Here is an 8,184-nt window from a genome sequence, read left to right as displayed (position 1 = left end):
GGGTTGATATGGATTGGAATTGACTTGACGGCACTTAATAACAACAACAAAGCAAGGTTATGTCATCTGCATATCACAGGTTGTCAATTAATCTTCCTCTAATCCAGATGCCATGTTCTTTTTCCTATAACCCAGCTTCTTGGATTATTTGTTCAGCATACAGATTGAATCAGTATAGTAAAAGGATGCAAACTTAATATACACCTTTCCTGAATGTAAGCCATTCAGTATCCCTTTGTTCTGTCCAATGACTGCCTCTTGGTCTATGTACAGGTTCCTCATAAGCACAACGAAGTGTTCTGGAATACCCATTTTTCACAATGTTATTTGAGTTTGTAATGATCCACACAGTTCAATGCCTTTACATAGTCAATAAAGCACAAGTAAACTTCTTTCATGTATTCTCTGATTTTAACCAAGATCTATCTGATGTCAGCAATCATATCCCTAGTTCCCGGTCTTCTTCTGAATCCAGCTTGCATTTCTGGCAGCACCCTATCGATGGACTACTGAAATGGCTTTTGAATGATCTTCAGCTAATTTTTACTTGCATGTGATATTAATGATGTTGCTCCACGACTAACACTTTTCTTTGGAATGGGAGCAACTATGGTTATCTTCTCATCCCTGGCCTCCAGTACTGCCTTAACTTGTTGAAGCATTTGCATTTGCAGTCCATCAATTCCTGGATCTTTTGTTTTACACCACTACCTTCAGTGCAGCTTGGATCTCTTCCCTCCGTGTCATTGGTTCTCAGTCATATGGTACCTCTTGCAATGGTTGAACATCATCCATCTTCTTTTGATGCATCCGGTGTCATACAGTATTTTGCCCATAGAATTCTTCAATAAAGCTACTCAATGCTTGAATTTTTTCTTAATTTCTTTCAGCTTGAGAGATGCTGCGTGTGTGCTTTCCTTTTGAAAGTGTTTTCTGACTGCAGATGCTTACACATTTCATTAAAGCATCTAACTTCGTCTTTTCAAGCTGCCCTTTGAAAATTTCTGTTCAGAGTCTTACTTCATTTCTTCCAGATGCTTTAGCTTCTCTATGTTCAAGAGCAAGTTCCAGAGTCTCTTCTGACATCCACTTTGGTCTTGTTTTCCTGTCTTTTATTGGCCTTTTGCTTTATTCATGTATGATGCTCTTGCTCTCTTCTCACAACTCTTCCTGTCTTCGATAATTAGTGTCTAATGCATCAAATCTGTTCTTTCAATGGTCTCTAAATTCAGGTGGGATATTTCTAAGGTAATGTATTTGTTCTTGTTGACTTATTTAAATTTTCTTCAGCATTGGCCTGAACTTGGCATTTGAGTGATTGGACGATAGCCTTATTTGACTGATGATTGATTGTTTGATTGAGGATTTCAAGATCTATGTTGAAGTAAAATACTGTCTGTGATAGGATAATATCGATAGGCTTACAAGGAAGACCAGTTAATGACATTAGTATTCAAATTTACACACTGGAAGCAAAGAGGATTTAAAATACATACTGATGAAGATCAAAGACTACAGCCGTCAGTGTGGATTGCACCTCAATGTAGTCAGTCCCACGGCTCAGCTCTTCCAACCTTACTTTCAAAACTGGGCCGAGAAACCTGTAAAGGGACCAAGAAGAACACCCATTAGTGTGTTTCTATTTGTGCAAAAATACAAGATGCATGAGTAGTGTTGGGGAAGGATTTGTAGTTGTGTGAATATGCTTAAAATCCCTAGCAGGATACGTAGTGCACCGGTGTTATGTCAGAAGAGACTCTGAAACTTGCTCTCCATGGCAGAAATGAGGAGGCAAAAGAACTGAACAGAAAATTTCAAAGAACATCCCAAAAAGAAAAAGTCAAATATTATAATGAAATGTGCAAAGATCTGGAGTTAGAAAACCAAAAGGGAAGAACATGCTCAGCATTTCTCAAGTTGAGGGAACTAAACAAAAAAATTCAAGCCTCAACTTGAAATACTGAAGGACTCTTTGAGCAAAATTTTGAATGATGCAGCAAGCATCAAAAGAAGATGGAAAGAATACACAGAGTTACTGTACCAAAAAGAAATGGTTGATGTTCAACTGTTTCAAGAGGTAGCATATGATAAAGAGCCAATAACACTGAAGGAAGAAGCCCAATGTGCACTGAAGGCATTGGCAAAGAACAAGGCTCTGGGAATTGATGGAATACAAATTGAAATCTGTCAACAAACTGATGCAGCACTGGAGGCACTTGCTCATCTATGTCAAGAAGTTTGGAAGACTGATGCCGAGCCAGCTGACTGGAAGAGATCTGTATTGATTCCCAAATCAAAGAGAGAGGATCCAACAAAATGCAGAAATCATCGGACAGCATCGTTGGTATCACATGCAAGTATAATTTTACTAAAGATCAGTAAATTAAGACTGCAATAGTACATTGACAGGTAACTGCCAGAGGTTCAAGCCGGATTCAGAGGAGGATGTGGAACAAGGGATATCATTGCTGATGTCAGATGGATCTTGGCTGAAATCAGAGAAAACCAGAAAGATTATATGTGCTTTATTGACTATGCATAGACTTTTGGACTGTGTGGATCATAACAAGCTATGGGCAAAAATGCGGAGAATGAGTATTCCAGAACACTTAACTGTGCTCATGAAGAATCCGTACATAGACCAAGAGGCAGTTGTTTGAACAGAACAAGAGAACATTGAATGGTTTAAAATCAGGAAAGGTGTGCACCAGGTTTATATTCTTTCACTATACTTATTCAATCTGTATGTTGAGCAAATGATTCATGAAGCTGAATTATATGAAGAAGAATATAGCATCAGGATTGGAAGTAGGTTCATTAACAGCTTGTGCTGTGCAGATGATACAACCTTGCTTGCTGAAAATGAAAAGGACCTAAAATACTTACTGATAAAGATCAAAGACCACAGCCTTTGAGGTATGGGTTGCATCTCAATGTAAAGAAAGCAAAAATCCTCACCACTGGAACAATACCTAGCATCAAGATAAATGGTAGAGTGAAGTTGTCAAAGACTTCACTTTGCTTGGCTCCACTCATGGAAGCAGCAGTCAAGAACTCAAACAACATATTACATTAGGCAAACCTGATGCACAAGACTTCTTTAAAATGTTCAAGAGCAAAGATTTCAGCTTGAAGATTAAAGAGCACCTGACCCAGGTCAAGGTATTTCAATAGCCTAATATGCATGTGAAAGCTGGACAGTGAAAAAGGAAGACCATAGAAGAATTGATGTATTTGAGTTATGGTGTTGGAGGAGAATATGGCAAATACCATGGACTGCTAGAAGAACAAAGAAATCTGTATTGGAAGAAGTACAGTCAGCATGCTCCTTAGAAGCCAGAATGGCAAGACTTTGTCTTCCATACTTAGGACATGTTATCAGGAGTGACCAGTTCCTGGAGAAAGACATCAAGCTTAGTAAAATGGAGGGTCAGTGAAAAACAGGAAGACCCTCAATGAGGTGGATTGGGGGTAGCAGCAACCATGGGCTCAAGCTAACAATTGTGAGGGTGGTGCAGACCCAGGCAGGGTTTCGTTCTGCTGTGCAGAGGGTTACTATGACTCGGAACCAACTTGGTGGTACCTAATGACAACAAATACAGGTAGGGAGAAAGTGTAAGGGAGAAATTCGTTTCCCTTTATTGGAATTCAACACTCAGGTAAAGAGTGTTGAGCTAATTAAGCTCCTCATATCATGACCTGCTCCCATCATTGGCAGTGCAAGATTCTTTTTTCCTTCCTTCCTTCTTTTTCTTTCTTCCTGTCATTCATCCATTTATACATCTTTTTTTTTTTAAGTTTTATTGTGGACTGAGTGATAGTTTACATGGGAGAACATCGATTTTACACTCATCATTTCATTGCAATGATTACAATCTCCTCTGTACATCATCACTCAACAGTATTTGATTCTATTCCCTCTGTTTTTTTGTTTTGTTTTGTTTTGTTTTTTAATGTACACAAAAAACACTCAGGAATATATAATCATTTAAACAACCAAAGGGCCTGCCTCCTGACCACCAGCGCCTGGCCACCAATACACAGCCTTTCTCTTTCCATGAGTCTAGAGTCCTCAGCTGCTCTATTTCTCCATGTCATCATCTCTGCCTCCATCTCTGGTGTTGCTATTTCTCCGGATAGGGTCTCACATTCTACTCATGTTCGTCTCCCTCGATGGTCCTAGGATCTTTTTTTCTTGGACTGTAAAACTTCTACCTTTACAGTTGTGACAGTCACAATTAGTCATGATAGCAATTACTCACTATTGTATTGAATCATAAGAATCTTACCCCATCTCTTTTCACCAGACCCGTCTAGACAAGATAGATACTATTCAGTGGGTATCTATCTATCTATCTATCTATCTATCTATCTATCATCTATCTATCTATCATATCTATCTATTATCTCTCTCTATCATCTGTCTATGTAGCATCATTGTCTATCTATTATCTATATATCAATCATCTATCTATATCTATTTATCATCTATCTATATCTCTAGCTATCTATGTATCAGTTATCAATTATCTATCTATCTATCATCTATTTACTCACTCATTTCCCTATAGCAGCATTTTCCTTTCCCATAGACAGTAATTCCAATATGATTGATGTGTAGCTTTCTGCTTGTATGTGTTCTTTGAAAACATGCAAACTGTGGCAAATATTTTTATTTGATGTAAATGTTACAGATCTCATTCTGTTTTTTAGTTGTGGTAGTATACATGGACTCCTGATGTGGTGCTGTGGATCAGCACAGGACTTCAAATCACCAGATCAAACCCACCAACTGCTCCTTGGAAACCCTATACAGGGTCGCTATGAGTCGGAACAGAATCGACGACAATTAACAACAACAATGTATTTATACAACATATTTGCCATTTTAAGTCTTCTGTTTTCCCAACCCAGCGCTGCTTTTTAAGATCTATCCATGGTGTTACATATGTACCTAGTTCTTTGTTTCCAACATATATATATATGACCCTGGTATCAGCCAGGATAGGGAAGAATTTGTTGTAGTAACACATGCTTCCTAGATTATAATGGTTTTAAACCAAAAGGCTATTTCCACTCATGCTACATGTTCATTGTAGGTTAGTGAGAGGGGCTCACTCATTGTGACCATTGGGGACCCCTGCACCATCTCTAACGTTGTCCGCTGCTATAGCAGAGAAAAGAGAGCGTAGCCAATCATGAACTGACTCCTGATTTCCACCTGGAAGTGTTGATGTCTCTTCTGCCCATATTTCATTGACCAAAGTAAGACTCGTAACTCCAGAAAACTTTAACTGTCAAGGAGGCTCAATCCTACCACGTGAGTGTAGAAGGACAATAATTGGAGTATTTGTGAAATTCCTAATGACATCACAGGTTGCCTTCAACTCCTTTCTACCCATCTCTAAATCCTCACCATTGGACCAATAAATGACATCATGATAAATGGAGAAAAGATTCAAGTTGTCAAAGACTTCGTTTTGCTTGGATCCACCATCAAACTCATGGAAGTAACAGTCAAGAAATGGAACATTAGGCAAATCTTCTGCACATGACTTCTTTAAGGTATTTAAGAGCCAAGTTGTCAGTTTGAGGACTAAGGTGCTCCTGACCCAAGCCATGATATTTTCAGTAGCCTCATGTGCATAGAAACGTTTGACAATGATAAGGAAGATCATAGAAGAATTGATGTATTTGAGTTATGGTGTTGGAGAAGAGTATTAAAAGTACCACGGACTACTAGAAAAACAAAAACTCTGTGTTGGAAGAAGCACAACTAGAATGCTTCTTAGATGGCAGGATGGCAAAACTTTGTCTCTCATACTTCCGAGACACTATTGGGAGGGACTAGTTCCTGGGGAAAGACATCAAGCTTGGTAAAATGGAACGTAAGTGAAAAAGAGGAAGACCCCCAACAAGATGGACTGGCACAGGGGCAGCAGCAATGGGCTCAAGCTAATAACAACTGTGAGGATGCTGTAGGAGTGGGCAGTGGTTCGTTCTGTTGTGCAAGGGTTTGCTATGAGTCAGACCCAACTTGATGGCCCCTAATAACAACAACATCCTGAACCCTGCTGTGATGAACATGTTACGTGTCTCCTACTGGCCAGTGTGAAGACTGCTTTGGGATTTTCTCTAGCAGTGGAGTTTTAGGGCGTAGAATATGTGTTTGACTTCACTAAGAACCAGCAGACCACCATGATTGCTCTCCAGAACAGCTTCAGCAGTCTCTGCTACAAGCAGACATGACAGTGTGTGATGTAGCCCCACAACTTCCAAGTCTTGGCAATACCAGCTTTTTAAATTTTGCCAGTCAAATGGGTGTAAAGGGATAGTCATTGGTCTAAATTGCAGTTCTCTGATTTCTAAAACATTTAAATATCTCTTCTTAGGTTTCTTCACCACTTGGATTTCCTCTTCGGTGTATTGCTTGCTCATGTCTCTTATGTTTTCTGTACAAGTTTCTGCCTTGATGATTCGTAAAGAGCTCCTTGTGGAGATATTGTATTGTATACCCTATAGTAGTATCTTCTCTACTATAGAACTGACACTTTTATTTCAGACTTCTAGTCTCCCAAAGTGAGAGGAAATAAATTTATATATATTAAAGTAAGTAAACACCACTTGTAGTATGTCTGCTATCACACACCAAAGAACAAAGACAATGAGTCTATCACCAGAAGAAGGCAAAAGTGAGACTGGACAGATGGAACCTAGAAATGGAAACAAATGTCAGATCCCTACCTCCCTCCTTTCACTAGTCTATTCAGATGGTTTGGGATTTAAGGAGGGGAGGGAAGAGAGCCACAGAAGAGCTTGAATAAAATATCAATGAGGGAAGCAGTTATTGCCAGGCTTTTCTTTCTTGTCCTTCTTTGTCTGGAAGCTCCGCTGAAACTGTTCAGGATCATAGCAAGGAGGAGGCAGAATGGACAGTGCCCTTAAGCACAGCTGGAGTTCGTTCATGGTTTGAGGAAGGGTCACTTCTCTGCCACAACATGTGAAAAGAAGAGGCTGTGGGAGAGGAGTCCAATGTTGACAGGGCTCTGCCATTATTGGTGGGAAATCAACATGGTGATGTGGGACGGTCTCCCTTCTCCATCCTCAGGAGTTGGTGGTTGAAGTAGAAAGTACTGAGGTCTCAGGTTTGAGAAAAGAAATTTTGAAACATTATTCAGAGGCTTGGAGAATGAGTTGAGTAGAGGAATGAGATTTGGTTGAGGGAAAATGGTTTGGTGGAAATTAGTGATCAGGAATTTCTAGGAGACTGTTACCCTGTCATGCGCTTTTCTCCACAGGACCTGAATACATAGATGGCTTATCCAGGACTGAGGTTCTGCAAACACATGTGATAAAAGGTAACAAGGCAGAAAGAATGGCTGACATGATGGATCATGAAAGTGGAGCTGGAGGAAGAGGAACGAACAGGAAGGTAGAGGGGGGACTGATAGACACAGCCTTTGACTCAGCATCTCTACTTCTAAGAACTTATCTTAACCATGGCATTGTGTGATTTCCCAGGGCCATGACTGTTAGGTTTTTATTACAAAATCATATAGAATACTAAAAGATTGGAAACAAGGGAAATATCTACTAATAGATGATTCATTAAACAATATGACAGAATACTGTCAGTCATTGGAATGTCTTTTTCTGCATAATCCTGGCATAAAATGTAGGATTTTACCTGCCATCTTGTCTGGCACAAGGAGAAAGTCTGTCTGCAAAGGTAGAAAGTGAGGCAATACACAGAAAGAAAATAGGAGATGTATGTGGAATTCTGATGATCTTTGATCTCTGGATTCAGTTATGTGTAAAACAAACTCCTTGGTTTCCTAGTTAGAATAGACAAATACTTCTCTCTTTTAACTAATCAACTTAATTAGGTTCTGAAGTTTGCAATAGAAGTTGGTACCAGGAATGGGGTGTTGAAAGTAACAACCTTAAAACGTGGAAATGAGGAAGGATGGGTGACACTGTAGATAGCCAGTTGTCAGACTGGCTGGTTATATTGTGAGCCTTAGATTCTTTGATGACTGCAGCTGGACAACTAGGAAAATGTAAGAAAATTAGAGAGTTGGCTGCTCCCAACGTTGGAGAAGTGACTGTTTCCACATGATTTTCCATCTTTTCTTTTCTTTTTTTTTTAATTTAAGGTTTTTATTGTGGATTGAGTGAAAGTTT

Source organism: Chrysochloris asiatica, unplaced genomic scaffold (genome assembly GCF_000296735.1).
Source record: "Chrysochloris asiatica unplaced genomic scaffold, ChrAsi1.0 scaffold00023, whole genome shotgun sequence".
Lineage (NCBI taxonomy): Eukaryota > Metazoa > Chordata > Mammalia > Afrosoricida > Chrysochloridae > Chrysochloris > Chrysochloris asiatica.
The sequence above is the reverse complement of the archived record's forward strand: the minus strand, read 5'-3'. Positions refer to the sequence as shown.